This window comes from Heptranchias perlo, chromosome 20, assembly GCF_035084215.1.
Source record: "Heptranchias perlo isolate sHepPer1 chromosome 20, sHepPer1.hap1, whole genome shotgun sequence".
Lineage (NCBI taxonomy): Eukaryota > Metazoa > Chordata > Chondrichthyes > Hexanchiformes > Hexanchidae > Heptranchias > Heptranchias perlo.
In genome coordinates, this window is record NC_090344.1 from 26458635 (window position 1) to 26483075 (window position 24441).

The 24441-nt window shown below is 43.4% G+C and overlaps 20 non-coding genes across 20 annotated transcripts; 14 read left to right on the top strand and 6 right to left on the bottom strand.

Moving 5' to 3' along the window:
- Positions 1 to 2401: 2401 nt before the first annotated feature.
- On the top strand, positions 2402 to 2475 carry trnai-aau (transfer RNA isoleucine (anticodon AAU)). Its single transcript has one exon. It is a non-coding gene; the product is annotated as a tRNA-Ile (tRNA).
- Positions 2476 to 4982: 2507 nt separating this feature from the next.
- On the top strand, positions 4983 to 5056 carry trnai-aau (transfer RNA isoleucine (anticodon AAU)). Its single transcript has one exon. It is a non-coding gene; the product is annotated as a tRNA-Ile (tRNA).
- Positions 5057 to 5151: 95 nt separating this feature from the next.
- trnai-aau (transfer RNA isoleucine (anticodon AAU)) lies at positions 5152 to 5225 on the top strand. Its single transcript has one exon. It is a non-coding gene; the product is annotated as a tRNA-Ile (tRNA).
- Positions 5226 to 5320: 95 nt separating this feature from the next.
- On the top strand, positions 5321 to 5394 carry trnai-aau (transfer RNA isoleucine (anticodon AAU)). Its single transcript has one exon. It is a non-coding gene; the product is annotated as a tRNA-Ile (tRNA).
- A 95-nt stretch (positions 5395 to 5489) lies between these two features.
- On the top strand, positions 5490 to 5563 carry trnai-aau (transfer RNA isoleucine (anticodon AAU)). The gene has a single exon. It is a non-coding gene; the product is annotated as a tRNA-Ile (tRNA).
- A 525-nt stretch (positions 5564 to 6088) lies between these two features.
- Positions 6089 to 6178, bottom strand: trnap-ugg (transfer RNA proline (anticodon UGG)). Its single transcript is given in 2 exon segments — positions 6089 to 6124; positions 6143 to 6178. It is a non-coding gene; the product is annotated as a tRNA-Pro (tRNA).
- Positions 6179 to 8070: 1892 nt separating this feature from the next.
- On the top strand, positions 8071 to 8144 carry trnai-aau (transfer RNA isoleucine (anticodon AAU)). Its single transcript has one exon. It is a non-coding gene; the product is annotated as a tRNA-Ile (tRNA).
- Positions 8145 to 8239: 95 nt separating this feature from the next.
- trnai-aau (transfer RNA isoleucine (anticodon AAU)) lies at positions 8240 to 8313 on the top strand. Its single transcript has one exon. It is a non-coding gene; the product is annotated as a tRNA-Ile (tRNA).
- Positions 8314 to 8408: 95 nt separating this feature from the next.
- trnai-aau (transfer RNA isoleucine (anticodon AAU)) lies at positions 8409 to 8482 on the top strand. Its single transcript has one exon. It is a non-coding gene; the product is annotated as a tRNA-Ile (tRNA).
- Positions 8483 to 9007: 525 nt separating this feature from the next.
- Positions 9008 to 9097, bottom strand: trnap-ugg (transfer RNA proline (anticodon UGG)). The gene is given in 2 exon segments: positions 9008 to 9043; positions 9062 to 9097. It is a non-coding gene; the product is annotated as a tRNA-Pro (tRNA).
- Positions 9098 to 10989: 1892 nt separating this feature from the next.
- trnai-aau (transfer RNA isoleucine (anticodon AAU)) lies at positions 10990 to 11063 on the top strand. Its single transcript has one exon. It is a non-coding gene; the product is annotated as a tRNA-Ile (tRNA).
- A 95-nt stretch (positions 11064 to 11158) lies between these two features.
- Positions 11159 to 11232, top strand: trnai-aau (transfer RNA isoleucine (anticodon AAU)). The gene has a single exon. It is a non-coding gene; the product is annotated as a tRNA-Ile (tRNA).
- A 95-nt stretch (positions 11233 to 11327) lies between these two features.
- trnai-aau (transfer RNA isoleucine (anticodon AAU)) lies at positions 11328 to 11401 on the top strand. The gene has a single exon. It is a non-coding gene; the product is annotated as a tRNA-Ile (tRNA).
- A 525-nt stretch (positions 11402 to 11926) lies between these two features.
- Positions 11927 to 12016, bottom strand: trnap-ugg (transfer RNA proline (anticodon UGG)). The gene is given in 2 exon segments: positions 11927 to 11962; positions 11981 to 12016. It is a non-coding gene; the product is annotated as a tRNA-Pro (tRNA).
- Positions 12017 to 13908: 1892 nt separating this feature from the next.
- trnai-aau (transfer RNA isoleucine (anticodon AAU)) lies at positions 13909 to 13982 on the top strand. The gene has a single exon. It is a non-coding gene; the product is annotated as a tRNA-Ile (tRNA).
- A 515-nt stretch (positions 13983 to 14497) lies between these two features.
- trnap-ugg (transfer RNA proline (anticodon UGG)) lies at positions 14498 to 14587 on the bottom strand. Its single transcript is given in 2 exon segments — positions 14498 to 14533; positions 14552 to 14587. It is a non-coding gene; the product is annotated as a tRNA-Pro (tRNA).
- Positions 14588 to 16399: 1812 nt separating this feature from the next.
- trnai-aau (transfer RNA isoleucine (anticodon AAU)) lies at positions 16400 to 16473 on the top strand. The gene has a single exon. It is a non-coding gene; the product is annotated as a tRNA-Ile (tRNA).
- A 526-nt stretch (positions 16474 to 16999) lies between these two features.
- On the bottom strand, positions 17000 to 17089 carry trnap-ugg (transfer RNA proline (anticodon UGG)). The gene is given in 2 exon segments: positions 17000 to 17035; positions 17054 to 17089. It is a non-coding gene; the product is annotated as a tRNA-Pro (tRNA).
- Positions 17090 to 22308: 5219 nt separating this feature from the next.
- On the top strand, positions 22309 to 22382 carry trnai-aau (transfer RNA isoleucine (anticodon AAU)). Its single transcript has one exon. It is a non-coding gene; the product is annotated as a tRNA-Ile (tRNA).
- Positions 22383 to 22908: 526 nt separating this feature from the next.
- trnap-ugg (transfer RNA proline (anticodon UGG)) lies at positions 22909 to 22998 on the bottom strand. Its single transcript is given in 2 exon segments — positions 22909 to 22944; positions 22963 to 22998. It is a non-coding gene; the product is annotated as a tRNA-Pro (tRNA).
- Positions 22999 to 24441: the final 1443 nt, after the last annotated feature.

Here is a 24441-nt window from a genome sequence, read left to right on the forward strand (position 1 = left end):
CAGGTTTGATTTCTGCTCGCTGAATTATTGTTTAAAGATCCGTTCAATGCTCAAATGAATGAACTGGATCTAATTCACTTCATTTATCTCTCTCAGTGCATGAGAGATACTCGAGCGTGGCCGGCGCTTTTAATTGGGTGCCCAATGTACTCTTGCAAAATTCAAATCCACAAGAAAGAATCTTGCCCAATCTGCAACTAAAATTCTGCTACTTTGCAGACCCACCCATTTAAAAGCGACTTTATTCACATGAATCTCTCTATCTCTCCTTGTCTCTTGTCTCTGTGTTGTCCCCTGATGGACTTCTCAGGCTTCCTGGAACGGTAAAGGCTGATCGAACCTGCAACACCAGCAGGGAAAGGTAAAGGAAAAAAAGGATTGAGACGGTCGGAAAAGTAAAGGTGCAACCCAGGTGATAAAGTCGTAGCTAATGTCTCCACATTTTTGTCTCTTCGCCCTCACAGTGAAAGGAAACAGCAATGTGAGTAAAATATACTTATGGTAGCTTGTATACTCTGACGATGCCGAGACAGATGCCAATGTAGCTTCAGATTAACTAATTCTGAAAAGTATTATTTGAAGAAACAAGTCGTACATTGTAAACGAATTTAGTAAAGAGAGGCTAATATTGGTGACTGGAAATAGGTAGTGTACAACTTGATATTGCTGCAAATAGGAATAGAAAACGAGATTGGGTGGACAGAAGCGGTTGGAAAGGATAGCCGATCGGCTGAAGACTGTGGTGAAATTTTAGACCGGCTGCAGGGCTTTCTAGCAAGCGGCTCGTTGGTCGAGGGGTATGATTCTCGTTTTGGCGTTTTTCTAATGGAATATGCGAGAGGTCCCGGGTTCAAATCCCGGACGAGCCCTGTTATCTCACTGCTTTTTCGTGAAAAGTCACCAATTGGATTCTGACATCTTTGCAGTTGTTCGAATTGAATTATATTTGCGCACCAGAGGACAAAGTGCAGAAGTTTCCAAGGCGCAACACATCAGGAGTAAATAAAATGTCTCAAGATGATGTGGAGATTGAAGCTGAATGTGAATTTACCCCAATTTAGGCGGTCTCATTGATATTAGATGACGGGATCGAGAACCACATATCCAAGTTTGCCGATGACACAAAGATAGACAGAATTCATAGCAGTTTGGATGGAAGAATGAGATTACAGAGAGATATTCCTCGATTAAGTGAATGGGCAAAACTGCGGCAAATGGATTTCAACGTAAGCAAGTTTGAGGCCGTCCACTTTGGACCTCAAAAAGATAGATCAGAAAACATATGAATGGATGTTGCTCCAAAAAATTGACCTCATGACATTTTGAGTGGATTCGCTTGTTTCTCAAGTCTGCCAAACTTCCAAAAGTTCCCAAAATATTTCAATAGGAACCTCATGGCCCGTACGCGGATCGAACCCGCGACCTTGGCGTTATTAGCAGCACGCTCTAACCATCTGAGCTAACCGGCCATGTATACGTTTTAGCCGCGTGTTGGGTAGTTTGTGTTTATTTTCACACAAGCTGACAGGGTTTTCCAACGAATATTGAATAAACCACATCCCTCAAACATTGTTACTGCAGAATTCGGTGCCACCCACAGCCGATCGGCCATCCTTTCAGACCTCTTCTATCCATCCAATCACGTTTTCTATTCCGATGTAGAGAAATGTCGAGTTGCACACTAACTATTTCCTCCGTTCTCTTTCGCAAACATATCACTGAACCAAACTTCACAAGTCACTCAGGAAAAATAATTCAGTTCAAAATCCTTCGCTTCCGAAGGACCTGCGAGGACAGACTGACCAAACCTGCGTTCAGTCGTGAAGCTTGTGGGTGTGTTGTGATCCGAAGGGACAGAGACAGGCCTGCGACACGGAGCGAAGGCAGGAACTCAGAAATGTGGCCATAAATGGGCAGACAGTCAGTCACAGTCATTGATTCTGACACACGGCCCGGTAGTTGTTCAGTCAGTCGGGGAGCGAGGCCTGCAGCCAGCAAAGAAAAAGCCTGGCCTGAGAATAAGGCAGAGACCCAATCAGACGGATAGACAGACAGACATCTGACTCAACGTCGAAACGCAGCGTGATCGAATCACGTTGCGGTGATATCATTTTCACAGTAGCTCAGGGTCCTGCCCACAGGTTTTATAGCGGGGCAGTGTTTTATGGTGGTCTGTTCATTGTGAGTAAAATATTATTGATCGGAATTTAATTTGTTACATTAAAGTGCTCTTTGTTTGTTAATTTTGATCTACATCCTCGACAGTATATACAGAAACAAGTAACAATGTTTAAGGGATGTGGTTTATTCAATATTCGTTGCAAAACCCTGTCAGCTGGTGTAAAAATAAACTCAAACTACCCAACACGCGGGTAAGCCCATAAAGCTAAACTACATACATGGCCGGTTAGCTCAGTTGGTTAGAGCGTGGTGCTAATAACGCCAAGGCCGCTGGTTCGATCCCCGTACGGGCCATAAGGTTCCTATTGCAATGCGTTGGTAACTTTTAAAAGTTTGGCAGACTTTGGAAACAAGCGAATCCACACAAAATGTCCTGAGGTCAATTTTTTGGAGTAACATCCATTGATATGTTTTCTGATCTATCTTTTTGAGGTCCAAAGTGGACGGCCTCAAACTTGCTTACGTTGAAATCCATTTGCCGCAGTTTTGCCCATTCACTTAATCGAGTAATATCTCTCTGTAATCTCATTCTTCCATCCACACTGCTCATAATTCTGTCTATCTTTGTGTCATCGGCAAACTTGGATATGTGTTTCTCGATCCCGTCATCTAATATCAATGAGACCGCCTAAATTGGGGTAAATTCACATTCAGCTTCAATCTCCACATCATCTTGAGACATTTTTTTTTGCTCCGTGTGTGTTGCGCCTTGGAAACTTCTGCACTTTGTCCTCTGGAGCTCAAAAAGAATTCAATTCGAACAACTGCAAAGATGTCAGAATCCAATTGGTGACTTTTCACGAAAAAGCAGTGAGATAACAGGGCTCGTCCGGGATTTGAACCAGGGACCTCTCGCATATTCTATTAGAAAAACGCCCTAAGCGAGAATCATACCCCTAGACCAACGAGCCGCTTGCTAAAAAGTCCTGCAGCCGGTCTAAAATTTCACCATAGTCTTCAGCCGATCGGCTATCCTTTGCAACCGCTTCTGTCCACCCAATCTCGTTTTCTATTCCTATATACAGCAATATCAAGTTGTACACTACCTATTTCCAGTCACCAATATTAGCCTCTCTTTACTAAATTCGTTTACAATGTACGACTTGTTTTTTCAAATAATACTTTTCAGAATTAGTTAATCTGAAGCTACATTGGCATCTGTCTCGGCATCGTCAGAGTATAGAAGCTACCATAAGTATATTTTACTCACATTGCTGTTTTCTTTCACTGTGAGGGCGAAGAGACAAAAATGTGGAGACATTAGCTACGAATTTATCAGCTGGGTTGCACCTTTACTTTTCCGACCGTCTCAGTCTTTTTTTCCTTTCCCTTTCCCTGCTGGTGTTGCAGGTTAGATCAGCCTTTACCGTTCCAGGAAGCCTGAGAAGTCCATCAGGGGACAACATGGAGACAAGAGACAAGGAGAGATAGAGAGATTCGTGCAAATAAAGTCGCTTATAAATGGGTGGTTCTGCAAAGTAGCAGAATTTTAGTTGCAGATTGGGCAAGATTCTTTCTTGTGTATTTGAATTTTGCAAGAGTACATTGGGCACCCAATTAAAAGCGCCGGCCACGCTCGAGTATCTCTCATGCTCTGAGAGAGATAAATGAAGTGAGTTAGATCCAGTTCATTTATTTGAGCATTGAACGGATCTTTAAACAATAATTCAGCGAGCAGAAATCAAACCTGCGAAGGAAAACTCCATTTGATCTTGAATTTAACGCTTCAACCACTCGGCGATCGCAGCGGCACATGGCAGTACTTACATGGCTGTAGATGCTACTTTAAACTGCCAGTTGCTTCAAACGATGCCCGATAGACCGGCGTTGTCTTGTAGCTTTCCCAGGAGCTTCATTTGATTCGGTGGGTCAAGTTTGGGAAATTGAATGATTTTCACCGACAGCTTGTGGTAGTATATTACCTCATTTTCATTACCGGTAATGAACCACTGCAGCCACTGCAGAATTCGGTGCCACCCACAGCCGATCGGCCATCCTTTCAGACCTCTTCTATCCATCCAATCACGTTTTCTATTCCGATGTAGAGTAATGTCGAGTTGCACACTAACTATTTCCTCCGTTCTCTTTCGCAAACATATCACTGAACCAAACTTCACAAGTCACTCAGGAAAAATAATTCAGTTCAAAATCATGAGCTTCCGAAGGACCTGCGAGGACAGACTGACCAAACCTGCGTTCAGTCGTGAAGCTTGTGGGTGTGTTGTGATCCTAAGGGACAGAGACAGGCCTGCGACACAGAGCGATGGCAGGAACTCAGAAATGTGGCCATAAATGGGCAGACAGTCAGTCACAGTCATTGATTCTGACACACGGCCCGGTAGTTGTTCAGTCAGTCGGGGAGCGAGGCCTGCAGACAGCAAACAAAAAGCCTGGCCTGAGAATCAGGCAGAGACCCAATCAGACGGACAAACAGACAGACAGATAGACAGACAGACATCTGACTCAACGTCAAAACGCAGCGTGATCGAATCACGTTGCGGTGATATCATTTTCACAGCAGCTCAGGGTCCTGCCCACAGGTTTTATAGCGGGGCAGTGTTTTATGGATGGGCTGTTCATTGTTAGTAAAATAATATTGATCGGAATTTAATTTGTTACATTAAAGTGCTCTTTGTTTGTTAATTTTGATCAACATCCTCGACAGTATATACAGAAACAAGTAACAATGTTTAAGGGATGTGGTTTATTCAATATTCGTTGCAAAACCCTGTCAGCTGGTGTAAAAATAAACACAAACTACCCAACACGCTGGTAAGCCCATAAAGCTAAGATGTCTACATGGCCGGTTAGCTCAGTTGGTTAGAGCGTGGTGCTAATAACGCCAAGGTCGCGGGTTCGATCCCCGTACGGGCCATAAGGTTCCTATTGCAATATTTTGGTAACTTTTAAAAGTTTGGCAGACTTGAGAAACAAGCGAATCCACACAAAATGTCATGAGCTCAATTACATGGCCGGTTAGCTCAGTTGGTTAGAGCGTGGTGCTAATAACGCCAAGGTCGCGGGTTCAATCCCCGTACGGGCCATAAGGTTCCTATTGCAATATTTTGGTAACTTTTAAAAGTTTGGCAGACTTGAGAAACAAGCGAATCCACACAAAATGTCATGAGGTCAATTACATGGCCGGTGAGCTCAGTTGGTTAGAGCGTGGTGCTAATAACGCCAAGGTCGCGGGTTCGATCCCCGTACGGGCCATAAGGTTCCTATTGCAATATTTTGGTAACTTTTAAAAGTTTGGCAGACTTGAGAAACAAGCGAATCCACACAAAATGTCATGAGCTCAATTACATGGCCGGTTAGCTCAGTTGGTTAGAGCGTGGTGCTAATAACGCCAAGGTCGCGGGTTCAATCCCCGTACGGGCCATAAGGTTCCTATTGCAATATTTTGGTAACTTTTAAAAGTTTGGCAGACTTGAGAAACAAGCGAATCCACACAAAATGTCATGAGGTCAATTTTTTGGAGTAACATCCATTAATATGTTTTCTGATCTATCTTTTTGAGGTCCAAAGTGGACGGCCTCAAACTTGCTCACGTTGAAATCCATTTGCCGCAGTTTTGCCCATTCACTGAATCGAGGAATATCTCTCTGTAATCTCATTCTTCCATCCACACTGCTTATAATTCTGTCTTTCTTTGTGTCATCGGCAAACTTGGATATGTGGTTCTCGATCCCGTCATCTAATATCAATGAGACCGCCTCAATTGGGGTAAATTCACATTCAGCTTCAATCTCCACATCATCTTGAGACATTTTATTTACTCCGTGTGTGTTGCGCCTTGGAAACTTCTGCACTTTGTCCTCTGGAGCTCAAATATAATTCAATTCGAACAACTGCAAAGATGTCAGAATCCAATTGGTGACTTTTCAATAAAAGCAGTGAGATAACAGGGCTCGTCCGGGATTTGAACCCGGGACCTCTCGCATATTCCATTAGAAAAACGCCCAAAGCGAGAATCATACCCCTAGACCAACGAGCCGCTTGCTAAAAAACGCCCTGCAGCCGGTCTAAAATTTCACCATAGTCTTCAGCCGATCGGCTATCCTTTCCAACCGCTTCTGTCCACCCAATCTCGTTTTCTATTCCAAAATACAGCAATATCAAGTTGTACACGACCTATTTCCAGTCACCAATATTAGCCTCTCTTTACTAAATTCGTTTACAATGTACGACTTGTTTTTTCAAATAATACTTTTCAGAATTAGTTAATCTGAAGCTACATTGGCATCTGTCTCGGCATCGTCAGAGTATAGAAGCTACCATAAGTATATTTTACTCACATTGCTGTTTTCTTTCACTGTGAGGGCGAAGAGACAAAAATGTGGAGACATTAGCTACGAATTTATCAGCTGGGTTGCACCTTTACTTTTCCGACCGTCTCAGTCTTTTTTTCCTTTACCTTTCCCTGCTGGTGTTGCAGGTTAGATCAGCCTTTACCGTTCCAGGAAGCCTGAGAAGTCCATCAGGGGACAACATGGAGACAAGAGACAAGGAGAGATAGAGAGATTCGTGCAAATAAAGTCGCTTATAAATGGGTGGTTCTGCAAAGTAGCAGAATTTTAGTTGCAGATTGGGCAAGATTCTTTCTTGTGTATTTGAATTTTGCAAGAGTACATTGGGCACCCAATTAAAAGCGCCGGCCACGCTCGAGTATCTCTCATGCTCTGAGAGAGATAAATGAAGTGAGTTAGATCCAGTTCATTTATTTGAGCATTGAACGGATCTTTAAACAATAATTCAGCGAGCAGAAATCAAACCTGCGAAGGAAAACTCCATTTGATCTTGAATTTAACGCTTCAACCACTCGGCGATCGCAGCGGCACATGGCAGTACTTACATGGCTGTAGATGCTACTTTAAACTGCCAGTTGCTTCAAACGATGCCCGATAGACCGGCGTTGTCTTGTAGCTTTCCCAGGAGCTTCATTTGATTCGGTGGGTCAAGTTTGGGAAATTGAATGATTTTCACCGACAGCTTGTGGTAGTATATTACCTCATTTTCATTACCGGTAATGAACCACTGCAGCCACTGCAGAATTCGGTGCCACCCACAGCCGATCGGCCATCCTTTCAGACCTCTTCTATCCATCCAATCACGTTTTCTATTCCGATGTAGAGTAATGTCGAGTTGCACACTAACTATTTCCTCCGTTCTCTTTCGCAAACATATCACTGAACCAAACTTCACAAGTCACTCAGGAAAAATAATTCAGTTCAAAATCATGAGCTTCCGAAGGACCTGCGAGGACAGACTGACCAAACCTGCGTTCAGTCGTGAAGCTTGTGGGTGTGTTGTGATCCTAAGGGACAGAGACAGGCCTGCGACACAGAGCGATGGCAGGAACTCAGAAATGTGGCCATAAATGGGCAGACAGTCAGTCACAGTCATTGATTCTGACACACGGCCCGGTAGTTGTTCAGTCAGTCGGGGAGCGAGGCCTGCAGACAGCAAACAAAAAGCCTGGCCTGAGAATCAGGCAGAGACCCAATCAGACGGATAAACAGACAGACAGATAGACAGACAGACATCTGACTCAACGTCAAAACGCAGCGTGATCGAATCACGTTGCGGTGATATCATTTTCACAGCAGCTCAGGGTCCTGCCCACAGGTTTTATAGCGGGGCAGTGTTTTATGGATGGGCTGTTCATTGTTAGTAAAATAATATTGATCGGAATTTAATTTGTTACATTAAAGTGCTCTTTGTTTGTTAATTTTGATCAACATCCTCGACAGTATATACAGAAACAAGTAACAATGTTTAAGGGATGTGGTTTATTCAATATTCGTTGCAAAACCCTGTCAGCTGGTGTAAAAATAAACACAAACTACCCAACACGCTGGTAAGCCCATAAAGCTAAGATGTCTACATGGCCGGTTAGCTCAGTTGGTTAGAGCGTGGTGCTAATAACGCCAAGGTCGCGGGTTCGATCCCCGTACGGGCCATAAGGTTCCTATTGCAATATTTTGGTAACTTTTAAAAGTTTGGCAGACTTGAGAAACAAGCGAATCCACACAAAATGTCATGAGCTCAATTACATGGCCGGTTAGCTCAGTTGGTTAGAGCGTGGTGCTAATAACGCCAAGGTCGCGGGTTCAATCCCCGTACGGGCCATAAGGTTCCTATTGCAATATTTTGGTAACTTTTAAAAGTTTGGCAGACTTGAGAAACAAGCGAATCCACACAAAATGTCATGAGGTCAATTACATGGCCGGTGAGCTCAGTTGGTTAGAGCGTGGTGCTAATAACGCCAAGGTCGCGGGTTCGATCCCCGTACGGGCCATAAGGTTCCTATTGCAATATTTTGGTAACTTTTAAAAGTTTGGCAGACTTGAGAAACAAGCGAATCCACACAAAATGTCATGAGGTCAATTTTTTGGAGTAACATCCATTAATATGTTTTCTGATCTATCTTTTTGAGGTCCAAAGTGGACGGCCTCAAACTTGCTCACGTTGAAATCCATTTGCCGCAGTTTTGCCCATTCACTGAATCGAGGAATATCTCTCTGTAATCTCATTCTTCCATCCACACTGCTTATAATTCTGTCTTTCTTTGTGTCATCGGCAAACTTGGATATGTGGTTCTCGATCCCGTCATCTAATATCAATGAGACCGCCTCAATTGGGGTAAATTCACATTCAGCTTCAATCTCCACATCATCTTGAGACATTTTATTTACTCCGTGTGTGTTGCGCCTTGGAAACTTCTGCACTTTGTCCTCTGGAGCTCAAATATAATTCAATTCGAACAACTGCAAAGATGTCAGAATCCAATTGGTGACTTTTCAATAAAAGCAGTGAGATAACAGGGCTCGTCCGGGATTTGAACCCGGGACCTCTCGCATATTCCATTAGAAAAACGCCCAAAGCGAGAATCATACCCCTAGACCAACGAGCCGCTTGCTAAAAAACGCCCTGCAGCCGGTCTAAAATTTCACCATAGTCTTCAGCCGATCGGCTATCCTTTCCAACCGCTTCTGTCCACCCAATCTCGTTTTCTATTCCAAAATACAGCAATATCAAGTTGTACACGACCTATTTCCAGTCACCAATATTAGCCTCTCTTTACTAAATTCGTTTACAATGTACGACTTGTTTTTTCAAATAATACTTTTCAGAATTAGTTAATCTGAAGCTACATTGGCATCTGTCTCGGCATCGTCAGAGTATAGAAGCTACCATAAGTATATTTTACTCACATTGCTGTTTTCTTTCACTGTGAGGGCGAAGAGACAAAAATGTGGAGACATTAGCTACGAATTTATCAGCTGGGTTGCACCTTTACTTTTCCGACCGTCTCAGTCTTTTTTTCCTTTACCTTTCCCTGCTGGTGTTGCAGGTTAGATCAGCCTTTACCGTTCCAGGAAGCCTGAGAAGTCCATCAGGGGACAACATGGAGACAAGAGACAAGGAGAGATAGAGAGATTCGTGCAAATAAAGTCGCTTATAAATGGGTGGTTCTGCAAAGTAGCAGAATTTTAGTTGCAGATTGGGCAAGATTCTTTCTTGTGTATTTGAATTTTGCAAGAGTACATTGGGCACCCAATTAAAAGCGCCGGCCACGCTCGAGTATCTCTCATGCTCTGAGAGAGATAAATGAAGTGAGTTAGATCCAGTTCATTTATTTGAGCATTGAACGGATCTTTAAACAATAATTCAGCGAGCAGAAATCAAACCTGCGAAGGAAAACTCCATTTGATCTTGAATTTAACGCTTCAACCACTCGGCGATCGCAGCGGCACATGGCAGTACTTACATGGCTGTAGATGCTACTTTAAACTGCCAGTTGCTTCAAACGATGCCCGATAGACCGGCGTTGTCTTGTAGCTTTCCCAGGAGCTTCATTTGATTCGGTGGGTCAAGTTTGGGAAATTGAATGATTTTCACCGACAGCTTGTGGTAGTATATTACCTCATTTTCATTACCGGTAATGAACCACTGCAGCCACTGCAGAATTCGGTGCCACCCACAGCCGATCGGCCATCCTTTCAGACCTCTTCTATCCATCCAATCACGTTTTCTATTCCGATGTAGAGTAATGTCGAGTTGCACACTAACTATTTCCTCCGTTCTCTTTCGCAAACATATCACTGAACCAAACTTCACAAGTCACTCAGGAAAAATAATTCAGTTCAAAATCATGAGCTTCCGAAGGACCTGCGAGGACAGACTGACCAAACCTGCGTTCAGTCGTGAAGCTTGTGGGTGTGTTGTGATCCTAAGGGACAGAGACAGGCCTGCGACACAGAGCGATGGCAGGAACTCAGAAATGTGGCCATAAATGGGCAGACAGTCAGTCACAGTCATTGATTCTGACACACGGCCCGGTAGTTGTTCAGTCAGTCGGGGAGCGAGGCCTGCAGACAGCAAACAAAAAGCCTGGCCTGAGAATCAGGCAGAGACCCAATCAGACGGATAAACAGACAGACAGATAGACAGACAGACATCTGACTCAACGTCAAAACGCAGCGTGATCGAATCACGTTGCGGTGATATCATTTTCACAGCAGCTCAGGGTCCTGCCCACAGGTTTTATAGCGGGGCAGTGTTTTATGGATGGGCTGTTCATTGTTAGTAAAATAATATTGATCGGAATTTAATTTGTTACATTAAAGTGCTCTTTGTTTGTTAATTTTGATCAACATCCTCGACAGTATATACAGAAACAAGTAACAATGTTTAAGGGATGTGGTTTATTCAATATTCGTTGCAAAACCCTGTCAGCTGGTGTAAAAATAAACACAAACTACCCAACACGCTGGTAAGCCCATAAAGCTAAGATGTCTACATGGCCGGTTAGCTCAGTTGGTTAGAGCGTGGTGCTAATAACGCCAAGGTCGCGGGTTCGATCCCCGTACGGGCCATAAGGTTCCTATTGCAATATTTTGGTAACTTTTAAAAGTTTGGCAGACTTGAGAAACAAGCGAATCCACACAAAATGTCATGAGCTCAATTACATGGCCGGTTAGCTCAGTTGGTTAGAGCGTGGTGCTAATAACGCCAAGGTCGCGGGTTCAATCCCCGTACGGGCCATAAGGTTCCTATTGCAATATTTTGGTAACTTTTAAAAGTTTGGCAGACTTGAGAAACAAGCGAATCCACACAAAATGTCATGAGGTCAATTACATGGCCGGTGAGCTCAGTTGGTTAGAGCGTGGTGCTAATAACGCCAAGGTCGCGGGTTCGATCCCCGTACGGGCCATAAGGTTCCTATTGCAATATTTTGGTAACTTTTAAAAGTTTGGCAGACTTGAGAAACAAGCGAATCCACACAAAATGTCATGAGGTCAATTTTTTGGAGTAACATCCATTAATATGTTTTCTGATCTATCTTTTTGAGGTCCAAAGTGGACGGCCTCAAACTTGCTCACGTTGAAATCCATTTGCCGCAGTTTTGCCCATTCACTGAATCGAGGAATATCTCTCTGTAATCTCATTCTTCCATCCACACTGCTTATAATTCTGTCTTTCTTTGTGTCATCGGCAAACTTGGATATGTGGTTCTCGATCCCGTCATCTAATATCAATGAGACCGCCTCAATTGGGGTAAATTCACATTCAGCTTCAATCTCCACATCATCTTGAGACATTTTATTTACTCCGTGTGTGTTGCGCCTTGGAAACTTCTGCACTTTGTCCTCTGGAGCTCAAATATAATTCAATTCGAACAACTGCAAAGATGTCAGAATCCAATTGGTGACTTTTCAATAAAAGCAGTGAGATAACAGGGCTCGTCCGGGATTTGAACCCGGGACCTCTCGCATATTCCATTAGAAAAACGCCCAAAGCGAGAATCATACCCCTAGACCAACGAGCCGCTTGCTAAAAAACGCCCTGCAGCCGGTCTAAAATTTCACCATAGTCTTCAGCCGATCGGCTATCCTTTCCAACCGCTTCTGTCCACCCAATCTCGTTTTCTATTCCAAAATACAGCAATATCAAGTTGTACACGACCTATTTCCAGTGACCAATATTAGCCTCTCTTTACTAAATTCGTTTACAATGTACGACTTGTTTTTTCAAATAATACTTTTCAGAATTAGTTAATCTGAAGCTACATTGGCATCTGTCTCGGCATCGTCAGAGTATAGAAGCTACCATAAGTATATTTTACTCACATTGCTGTTTTCTTTCACTGTGAGGGCGAAGAGACAAAAATGTGGAGACATTAGCTACGAATTTATCAGCTGGGTTGCACCTTTACTTTTCCGACCGTCTCAGTCTTTTTTTCCTTTACCTTTCCCTGCTGGTGTTGCAGGTTAGATCAGCCTTTACCGTTCCAGGAAGCCTGAGAAGTCCATCAGGGGACAACATGGAGACAAGAGACAAGGAGAGATAGAGAGATTCGTGCAAATAAAGTCGCTTATAAATGGGTGGTTCTGCAAAGTAGCAGAATTTTAGTTGCAGATTGGGCAAGATTCTTTCTTGTGTATTTGAATTTTGCAAGAGTACATTGGGCACCCAATTAAAAGCGCCGGCCACGCTCGAGTATCTCTCATGCTCTGAGAGAGATAAATGAAGTGAGTTAGATCCAGTTCATTTATTTGAGCATTGAACGGATCTTTAAACAATAATTCAGCGAGCAGAAATCAAACCTGCGAAGGAAAACTCCATTTGATCTTGAATTTAACGCTTCAACCACTCGGCGATCGCAGCGGCACATGGCAGTACTTACATGGCTGTAGATGCTACTTTAAACTGCCAGTTGCTTCAAACGATGCCCGATAGACCGGCGTTGTCTTGTAGCTTTCCCAGGAGCTTCATTTGATTCGGTGGGTCAAGTTTGGGAAATTGAATGATTTTCACCGACAGCTTGTGGTAGTATATTACCTCATTTTCATTACCGGTAATGAACCACTGCAGCCACTGCAGAATTCGGTGCCACCCACAGCCGATCGGCCATCCTTTCAGACCTCTTCTATCCATCCAATCACGTTTTCTATTCCGATGTAGAGTAATGTCGAGTTGCACACTAACTATTTCCTCCGTTCTCTTTCGCAAACATATCACTGAACCAAACTTCACAAGTCACTCAGGAAAAATAATTCAGTTCAAAATCATGAGCTTCCGAAGGACCTGCGAGGACAGACTGACCAAACCTGCGTTCAGTCGTGAAGCTTGTGGGTGTGTTGTGATCCTAAGGGACAGAGACAGGCCTGCGACACAGAGCGATGGCAGGAACTCAGAAATGTGGCCATAAATGGGCAGACAGTCAGTCACAGTCATTGATTCTGACACACGGCCCGGTAGTTGTTCAGTCAGTCGGGGAGCGAGGCCTGCAGACAGCAAACAAAAAGCCTGGCCTGAGAATCAGGCAGAGACCCAATCAGACGGATAAACAGACAGACAGATAGACAGACAGACATCTGACTCAACGTCAAAACGCAGCGTGATCGAATCACGTTGCGGTGATATCATTTTCACAGCAGCTCAGGGTCCTGCCCACAGGTTTTATAGCGGGGCAGTGTTTTATGGATGGGCTGTTCATTGTTAGTAAAATAATATTGATCGGAATTTAATTTGTTACATTAAAGTGCTCTTTGTTTGTTAATTTTGATCAACATCCTCGACAGTATATACAGAAACAAGTAACAATGTTTAAGGGATGTGGTTTATTCAATATTCGTTGTAAAACCCTGTCAGCTGGTGTAAAAATAAACACAAACTACCCAACACGCTGGTAAGCCCATAAAGCTAAGATGTCTACATGGCCGGTTAGCTCAGTTGGTTAGAGCGTGGTGCTAATAACGCCAAGGTCGCGGGTTCGATCCCCGTACGGGCTATTGCAATGTTTTGGTAACTTTTAAAAGTTTGGCAGACTTGAGAAACAAGCGAATCCACACAAAATGTCATGAGGTCAATTTTTTGGAGTAACATCCATTAATATGTTTTCTGATCTATCTTTTTGAGGTCCAAAGTGGACGGCCTCAAACTTGCTTACGTTGAAATCCATTTGCCGCAGTTTTGCCCATTCACTGAATCGAGGAATATCTCTCTGTAATCTCATTCTTCCATCCACACTGCTTATAATTCTGTCTATCTTTGTGTCATCGGCAAACTTGGATATGTGGTTCTCGATCCCGTCATCTAATATCAATGAGACCGCCTAAATTGGGGTAAATTCACATTCAGCTTCAATCTCCACATCATCTTGAGACATTTTATTTCCTCCGTGTGTGTTGCGCCTTGGAAACTTCTGCACTTTGTCCTCTGGAGCTCAAATATAATTCAATTCGAACAACTGCAAAGATGTCAGAATCCAATTGGTGACTTTTCACGAAAAAGCAGTGAGATAACAGGGCTCGTCCGGGATTTGAACCCGGGACCTCTCGCATATTCCATTAGAAAAACGCCCAAAGCGAGAATCATACCCCTAGACCAACGAGCCGCTTGCTAAAAAACGCCCTGCAGCCGGTCTAAAATTTCACCATAGTCTTCAGCCGATCGGCTATCCTTTGCAACCGCTTCTGTCCACCCAATCTCGTTTTCTATTCCTATATACAGCAATATCAAGTTGTACACGACCTATTTCCAGTCACCAATATTAGCCTCTCTTTACTAAATTCGTTTACAATGTACGACTTGTATTTTCAAATAATACTTTTCAGAATTAGTTAATCTGAAGCTACATTGGCATCTGTCTCGGCATCGTCAGAGTACACAAGCTATCATAAGTATATTTTACTCACATTGCTGTTTTCTTTCACTGTGAGGGCGAAGAGACAAAAATGTTGAGACATTAGCTACGAATTTATCAGCTGGGTTGCACCTTTACTTTTCCGACCGTCTCAGTCTTTTTTTCCTTTACCTTTCCCTGCTGGTGTTGCAGGTTAGATCAGCCTTTACCGTTCCAGGAAGCCTGAGAAGTCCATCAGGGGACAACATAGAGACAAGGAGAGATAGAGAGATTCATGTAAATAAAGTCGCTTAGTTCTGCAAAGTAGCAGAATTTTAGTTGCAGATTGGGCAAGATTCTTTCTTGTGTATTTGAATTTTGCAAGAGTACATTGGGCACCCAATTAAAAGCGCCGGCCACGCTCGAGTATCTCTCATGCTCTGAGAGAGATAAATGAAGTGAGTTAGATCCAGTTCATTTATTTGAGCATTGAACGGATCTTTAAACAATAATTCAGCGAGCAGAAATCAAACCTGCGAAGGAAAACTCCATTTGATCTTGAATTTAACGCTTCAACCACTCGGCGATCGCAGCGGCACATGGCAGTACTTACATGGCTGTAGATGCTACTTTAAACTGCCAGTTGCTTCAAACGATGCCCGATAGACCGGCGTTGTCTTGTAGCTTTCCCAGCAGCTTCATTTGATTCGGTGGGTCAAGTTTGGGAAATTGAATGATTTTCACCGGCAGCTTGTGGTAGTATATTACCTCATTTTCATTACCGGTAATGAACCACTGCAGCCACTGCAGAATTCGGTGCCACCCACAGCCGATCGGCCATCCTTCCGGACCTCTTCTATCCATCCAATCACGTTTTCTATTCCGATGTAGAGAAATGTCGAGTTGCACACTAACTATTTCCTCCGTTCTCTTTCGCAAACATATCACTGAACCAAACTTCACAAGTCACTCAGGAAAAATAATTCAGTTCAAAATCATTAGCTTCCGAAGGACCTGCGAGGACAGACTGACCAAACCTGCGTTCAGTCGTGAAGCTTGTGGGTGTGTTGTGATCCTAAGGGACAGAGACAGGCCTGCGACACAGAGCGAAGGCAGGAACTCAGAAATGTGGCCATAAATGGACAGACGGTCAGTCACAGTCATTGATTCTGACACACGGCCCGGTAGTTGTTCAGTCAGTCGGGGGGCGAGGCCTGCAGCCAGCAAACAAAAAGCCTGGCCTGACAATAAGGCCGAGACCCAATCAGACGGATAAACAGACAGACAGACAGACAGACAGACAGCTCAGGGTCCTGCCCACAGGTTTTATAGCGGGGCAGTGTTTTATGGATGGGCTGTTGATTGTTAGTAAAATAATATTGATCGGAATTTAATTTGTTACATTAAAGTGCTCTTTGTTTGTTAATTTTGATCTACATCCTCGACAGTATATACAGAAACAAGTAACAATGTTTAAGGGATGTGGTTTATTCAATATTCGTTGTAAAACCCTGTCAGCTGGTGTAAAAATAAACACAAACTACCCAACACGCGGGTAAGCCCATAAAGCTAAAATGTCTACATGGCCGGTTAGCTCAGTTGGTTTGAGCGTGGTGCTAATAACGCCAAGTTCGCGGGTTCGATCCCCGTACGGGCCATAAGGTTCCTATTGCAATATTTTGGTAACTTTTAAAAGTTTGGCAGACTTGAGAAACAAGCGAATCCACACAAAATGTCATGAGGTCAATTTTTTGGAGTAACATCCATTAATATGTTTTCTGATCTATCTTTTTGAGGTCCAAAGTGGACGGCCTCAAACTTGCTTACGTTGAAATCTATTTGCCGCAGTTTTGCCCATTCACTTAATCTGGTAATATCTCTCTGTGATCTCATTCTTCCATCCACACTGCTTATAATTCTGTCTATCTTTGTGTCATCGGCAAACTTGGATATGTGGTTCTCGATCCCGTCATCTAATATCAATGAGACCGCCTAAATTGGGGTAAATTCACATTCAGCTTCAATCTCCACATCATCTTGAGACATTTTATTTGCTCCGTGTGTGTTGCGCCTTGGAAACTTCTGCACTTTGTCCTCTGGAGCTCAAATATAATTCAATTCGAACAACTGCAAAGATGTCAGAATCCAATTGGTGACTTTTCACGAAAAAGCAGTGAGATAACAGGGCTCGTCCGGGATTTGAACCCGGGACCTCTCGCATATTCCATTAGAAAAACGCCCAAAGCGAGAATCATACCCCTCGACCAACGAGCCGCTTGCTAAAAAAACGCCCTGCAGCCGGTCTAAAATTTCACCATAGTCTTCAGCCGATCGGCTATCCTTTCCAACCGCTTCTGTCCACCCAATCTCGTTTTCTATTCCAAAATACAGCAATATCAAGTTGTACACGACCTATTTCCAGTCACCAATATTAGCCTCTCTTTACTAAATTCGTTTACAATGTACGACTTGTATTTTCAAATAATACTTTTCAGAATTAGTTCATCGGAAACTACATTGGCATCTGTCTCGGCATCGTCAGAGAACACAAGCTATCATAAGTATATTTTACTCACATTGCTGTTTTCTTTCACTGTGAGGGCGAAGAGACAAAAATGTGGAGACATTAGCTACGAACTTATCAGCTGGGTTGCAACTTTACTTTTCCGACCGTCTCAGTCTTTTTTTCCTTTACCTTTCCCTGCTGGTGTTGCAGGTTAGATCAGCCTTTACCGTTCCAGGAAGCCTGAGAAGTCCATCAGGGGACAACATGGAGACAAGAGACAAGGAGAGATAGAGAGATTCATGTAAATAAAGTCGCTTAGTTCTGCAAAGTAGCAGAATTTTAGTTGCAGATTGGGCAAGATTCTTTCTTGTGTATTTGAATTTTGCAAGAGTACATTGGGCACCCAATTAAAAGCGCCGGCCACGCTCGAGTATCTCTCATGCTCTGAGAGAGATAAATGAAGTGAGTTAGATCCAGTTCATTTATTTGAGCATTGAACGGATCTTTAAACAATAATTCAGCGAGCAGAAATCAAACCTGCGAAGGAAAACTCCATTTGATCTTGAATTTAACGCTTCAACCACTCGGCGATCGCAGCGGCACATGGCAGTACTTTGATGGCTGAAGATGCTACTTTAAACTGCCAGTTGCTTCAAACGATGCCCGATAGACCGGCGTTATCTTGTAGCTTTCCCAGCAGCTTCATTTGATTCGGTGGGTCAAGTTTGGGAAATTGAATGATTTTCACCGGCAGCTTGTGGTAGTATATTACCTCATTTTCATTAATTCAGAGTAGAAATAGGAGGATATTTCAAATGAATACGTGGCTAGAGGAATGGTGCAAGGGGGAGGGATTCAAATTCCTGGGACACTGGAAACGATTCTGGGGGAGGTGGGACCAGTACAAACCGGACGGTCTGCACCTGGGCAGGGCCGGGACCGCTGTCCTAGGAGGAGTGTTTGCTAGTGCTGTTGGGGAGGGTTTAAACTAAAGTGGCAGGGGGTTGGGAACCTGAGCAGGGAGAGAGAGGAAAGCGTAACAGGAAGGGATAGAAGGTATGGAGTAATAGGTAAAGTGTTAAAAAATGAAAAAGCAGGAACTAAGCGTCACAAAACAGATTTGAAAGTTCTTTATCTGAATGCACGTAGCATTCGTAATAAAATGGACGAGTTAACGGCACAAATAACTACGTATGGGTATGATCTTGTGGCCATTACAGAAACATGGCTGCAGGGTGACAACGACTGGGAATTAAATATGCCAGGGTATTTAACAATCAGGATGGACAGGCAGGAAGGAAGGGGAGGTGGGGTGGCTATGTTAATAAAGGAAGGAATCACTGTAATACAGAGAAATGATATTGGGACAAAGCATCAAGATAATGAAACAGTTTGGGTGGAGATAAGGAATAATAAGGGAAAAAAAACATTAGTGGGCGTAGTATATAGGCCTCCTAATAGTTGCAACTCTGCTGGAAGAAGTATTAATCAGGAGATAGTCGGGGCATGTAATAAGGGAACAGCCATAATTATGGGGGATTTTAATTATCATATTAACTGGACAAATCAAATTGGGCAGAGCAGCCTTGAGGACGAGTTCATTGAGTGCATCAGGGATGGATTTCTTGAGCAGTATGTAACTGATCCTACAAGGGGGCAGGCAACCTTGGACCTGGTCCTGTGTAATGAGTCAGGATTAATTAATAATGTCCTAGTTAAGGATCCCCTTGGAACGAGCCACCACAACATGGTTGAATTCCATATCCAATTAGAGGGTGAGAAGGTTGATTCTCAAACAAGCGTACTGAGCTTGAATAAAGGAGACTATGATGGTATGAGAGCGGAATTGATTAAAGTGGACTGGGAAAATAGATTAAAGGGTAAGACGGTACATGAGCAATGGTGTTCATTAAGGGAGTTATTTTACAACTTTCAAAATAAATATATTCCACTGAGGAAAAAAGGGTGTAAAAGAAATGACAGCCACCCGTGGCTAAGTAAAGAAATCAAGGATAGTATCCGACTAAAAACAAGGACATATAAGGTAGCCAAACTTAGTGGGAGGATAGAAGATTGGGAATTCTTCAAAAGACAGCAAAAAGTAACTAAAGGATTGATTAAGAAAGGGAAGTTAGATTATGAAAAGAAATTAGCAAAAAATATAAAAACAGATGGCAAGAGTTTCTATAGTTATATAAAAAGAAAAAGGGTGGCTAAGGCAAACATAGGTCCCTTAGAGGATGAGACCGGGAAATTAATGGTGGGAAACATGGAGATGGCAAAAATGCTGAACAAATATTTTGTTTCAGTCTTTACAGTAGAGGACACTAAGAATATCCCAACACTGGACAAACAGGGGACTCTCGGGGGGGAGGAGCTAAATACGATTAAAATCACTCAAGAGATGGTACTCAGTAAAATAATGGGACTCAAGGCGGATAAATCCCCTGGACCTGATGGCTTCCATCCTAGGGTCTTGAGGGAAGTGGCAGTAGGGATTGTGGATGCTTTGGTGATAGTTTTCCAAAATTCCCTGGACTCAGGAGAGGTCCCGGCAGATTGGAAAACTGCTAATGTAACACCGTTATTTAAAAAGGGTAGTAGGCAGAAGGCTGGAAGTTGTAGGCCAGTTAGCTTAACATCTGTGGTGGGTAAAATTTTGGAGTCTATTATTAAGGAGACAGTAACGGAACATTTAGATAAGCATAATTTAATAGGACAAAGTCAGCATGGCTTTATGAAGGGGAAGTCATGTCTGACAAATTTGCTTGAGTTCTTCGAGGATATAACGTATAGGGTGGATAAAGGGGAACCAGTGGACGTAGTGTATTTAGACTTCCAGAAGGCATTCGACAAGGTGCCACATAAAAGATTATTACTTAAGATAAAAAATCACAGAATTGGGGGTAATATTCTGGCATGGGTGGAGGATTGGTTATCGAACAGGAAGCAGAGAGTTGGGATAAATGGTTCATTTTCGGACTGGCAACCAGTAACCAGTGGTGTTCCACAGGGGTCGGTGCTGGGTCCCCAACTCTTTACAATCTATATTAACGATTTGGAGGAGGGGACCGAGTGCAACATATCAAAATTTGCAGATGATACAAAGATGGGAGGGAAAGTAGAGAGTGAGGAGGACATAAAAAACCTGCAAGGGGATATAGACAGGCTGGGTGAGTGGGCGGAGATTTGGCAGATGCAATATAATATTGGAAAATGTGAGGTTATGCACTTTGGCAGGAAAAATCAGAGAGCAAGTTATTTTCTTAATGGCGAGAGACTGGAAAGTACTGCAATACAAAGGGATCTGGGGGTCCTAGTGCAAGAAAATCAAAAAGTTGGTATGCAGGTGCAGCAGGTGATCAAGAAAGCCAACGGAATGTTGGCTTTTATTGCTAGGGGGATAGAATATAAAAACAAGGAGGTATTGCTGCAGTTATATAAGGTATTGGTGAGACCGCACCTGGAATACTGCATACAGTTTTGGTCTCCATACTTAAGAGAAGACATACTTGCTCTCGAGGCAGTACAAAGAAGGTTCACTCGGTTAATCCCGGGGATGAGGGGGCGGACATATGAGGAGAGGTTGAGTAGATTGGGACTCTACTCATTGGAGTTCAGAAGAATGAGAGGCGATCTTATTGAAACATATAAGATTGTGAAGGGTCTTGATCGGGTGGATGCAGTAAGGATGTTCCCAAAGATGGGTGAAACTAGAACTAGGGGGCATAATCTTAGAATAAGGGGCTGCTCTTTCAAAACTGAGATGAGGAGAAACTTCTTCACTCAGAGGGTGGTAGGTCTGTGGAATTTGCTGCCCCAGGAAGCTGTGGAAGCTACATCATTAGATAAATTTAAAACAGAAATAGACAGTTTCCTAGAAGTAAAGGGAATTAGGGGTTATGGGGAGCGGGCAGGAAATTGGACATGAAGCTGAGTTCGGATCGGTCAATGACTTGTGGGTGGCGGAGAGGGCCCAGGGGCTATGTGGCCGGGTCCTGCTCCGACTTCTTGTGTTCTTTAGATTTGTGGTTGGGATCAGATCAGCCATGATCTTATTGAATGGCGGAGCAGGCTCGAGGGGCCGATTGGCCTACTCCTGCTCCAATTTCTTATGTTCTTATGTTCTTAACCACTGCAGCCACTGCAGAATTCGGTGCCACCCACAGCCGATCGGCCATCCTTTCAGACCTCTTCTATCCATCCAATCACGTTTTCTATTCCGATGTAGAGAAATGTCGAGTTGCACACTAACTATTTCCTCCGTTCTCTTTCGCAAACATATCACTGAACCAAACTTCACAAGTCACTCAGGAAAAATAATTCAGTTCAAAATCATTAGCTTCCGAAGGACCTGCGAGGACAGACTGACCAAACCTGCGTTCAGTCGTGAAGCTTGTGGGTGTGTTGTGATCCTAAGGGACAGAGACAGGCCTGCGACACAGAGCGTAAACAGGAACTCAGAAATGTGGCCATAAATGGGCAGACAGTCAGTCACAGTCATTGATTCTGACACACGGCCCGGTAGTTGTTCAGTCAGTCGGGGAGCGAGGCCTGCAGCCAGCAAACAAAAAGCCTGGCCTGAGAATAAGGCCGAGACCCAATCAGACGGATAAACAGACAGACAGATAGACAGACAGACATCTGACTCAACGTCAAAACGCAGCGTGATCGAATCACGTTGCGGTGATATCATTTTCACAGCAGCTCAGGGTCCTGCCCACAGGTTTTATAGCGGGGCAGTGTTTTATGGATGGGCTGTTCATTGTCAGTAAAATAATATTGATCGGAATTTAATTTGTTACATTAAAGTGCTCTTTGTTTGTTAATTTTGATCAACATCCTCGACAGTATATACAGAAACAAGTAACAATGTTTAAGGGATGTGGTTTATTCAATATTCGTTGTAAAACCCTGTCAGCTGGTGTAAAAATAAACACAAACTACCCAACACGCGGGTGAGCCCATAAAGCTAAGATGTCTAGATGACCGGTTAGCTCAGTTGGTTAGAGCGTGGTGCTAATAACGCCAAGGTCGCGGGTTCGATCCCCGTACGGGCCATAAGGTTCCTATTGCAATATTTTGGTAACTTTTAAAAGTTTGGCAGACTTGAGAAACAAGCGAATCCACACAAAATGTCATGAGGTCAATTTTTTGGAGTAACATCCATTAATATGTTTTCTGATCTATCTTTTTGAGGTCCAAAGTGGACGGCCTCAAACTTGCTTACGTTGAAATCCATTTGCCGCAGTTTTGCCCATTCACTTAATCGAGTAATATCTCTCTGTAATCTCATTCTTCCATCCACACTGCTTATAATTCTGTCCATCTTTGTGTCATCGGCAAACTTGGATATGTGGTTCTCGATCCCGTCATCTAATATCAATGAGACCGCCTAAATTGGGGTAAATTCACATTCAGCTTCAATCTCCACATCATCTTGAGACATTTTATTTTCTCCGTGTGTGTTGCGCCTTGGAAACTTCTGCACTTTGTCCTCTGGAGCTCAAATATAATTCAATTCGAACAACTGCAAAGATGTCAGAATCCAATTGGTGACTTTTCACTTAAAAGCAGTGAAATAACAGGGCTCGTCCGGGATTTGAACCCGGGACCTCTCGCATATTCCATTAGAAAAACGCCCAAAGCGAGAATCATACCCCTAGACCAACGAGCCGCTTGCTAGAAAGCCCTGCAGCCGTCCTAAAATTTCACCATAGTCTTCAGCCGATCGGCTATCCTTTCCAACCGCTTCTGTCCACCCAATCTCGTTTTCTATTCCAAAATACAGCAATATCAAGTTGTACACGACCTATTTCCAGTCACCAATATTAGCCTCTCTTTACTAAATTCGTTTACAATGTACGACTTGTTTTTTTCAAATAATACTTTTCAGAATTAGTTAATCTGAAGCTACATTGGCATCTGTCTCGGCATCGTCAGAGTATACAAGCTACCATAAGTATATTTTACTCACATTGCTGTTTTCTTTCACTGTGAGGGCGAAGAGACAAAAATGTGGAGACATTAGCTACGAATTTATCAGCTGGGTTGCAACTTTACTTTTCCGACCGTCTCAGTCTTTTTTTCCTTTACCTTTCCCTGCTGGTGTTGCAGGTGAGATCAGCCTTTACCGTTCCAGGAAGCCTGAGAAGTCCATCAGGGGACAACATAGAGACAAGAGACAAGGAGAGATAGAGAGATTCATGTAAATAAAGTCGCTTATAAATGGGTGGTTCTGCAAAGTGGCAGAATTTTAGTTGCAGATTGGGCAAGATTCTTTCTTGTGTATTTGAATTTTGCAAGAGTACATTGGGCACCCAATTAAAAGCGCCGGCCACGTTCGAGTATCTCTCATGCTCTGAGAGAGATAAATGAAGTGAGTTAGATCCAGTTCATTAATTTGAGCATTGAACGGATCTTTAAACAATAATTCAGCGAGCAGAAATCAAACCTGCGAAGGAAAACTCCATTTGATCTTGAATTTAACGCTTCAACCACTCGGCGATCGCAGCGGCACATGGCAGTACTTGCATGGCTGTAGATGCCACTTTAAACTGCCAGTTGCTTCAAACGATGCCCGATAGACCGGCGTTGTCTTGTAGCTTTCCCAGCAGCTTCATTTGATTCGGTGCGTCAAGTTTGGGAAATTGAATGATTTTCACCGGCAGCTTGTGGTAGTATATTACCTCATTTTCATTACCGGTAATGAACCACTGCAGCCACTGCAGAATTCGGTGCCACCCACAGCCGATCGGCCATCCTTTCAGACCTCTTCTATCCATCCAATCACGTTTTCTATTCCGATGGAGAGAAATGTCGAGTTGCACACTAACTATTTCCTCCGTACTCTTTCGCAAACATATCACTGAACCAAACTTCACAAGTCACTCAGGAAAAATAATTCAGTTCAAAATCATTAGCTTCCGAAGGACCTGCGAGGACAGACTGACCAAACCTGCGTTCAGTCGTGAAGCTTGTGGGTGTGTTGTGATCCTAAGGGACAGAGACAGGCCTGCGACACAGAGCGAAGGCAGGAACTCAGAAATGTGGCCCTAAATGGGCAGACAGTCAGTCACAGTCATTGATTCTGACACACGGCCCGGTATTTGTTCAGTCA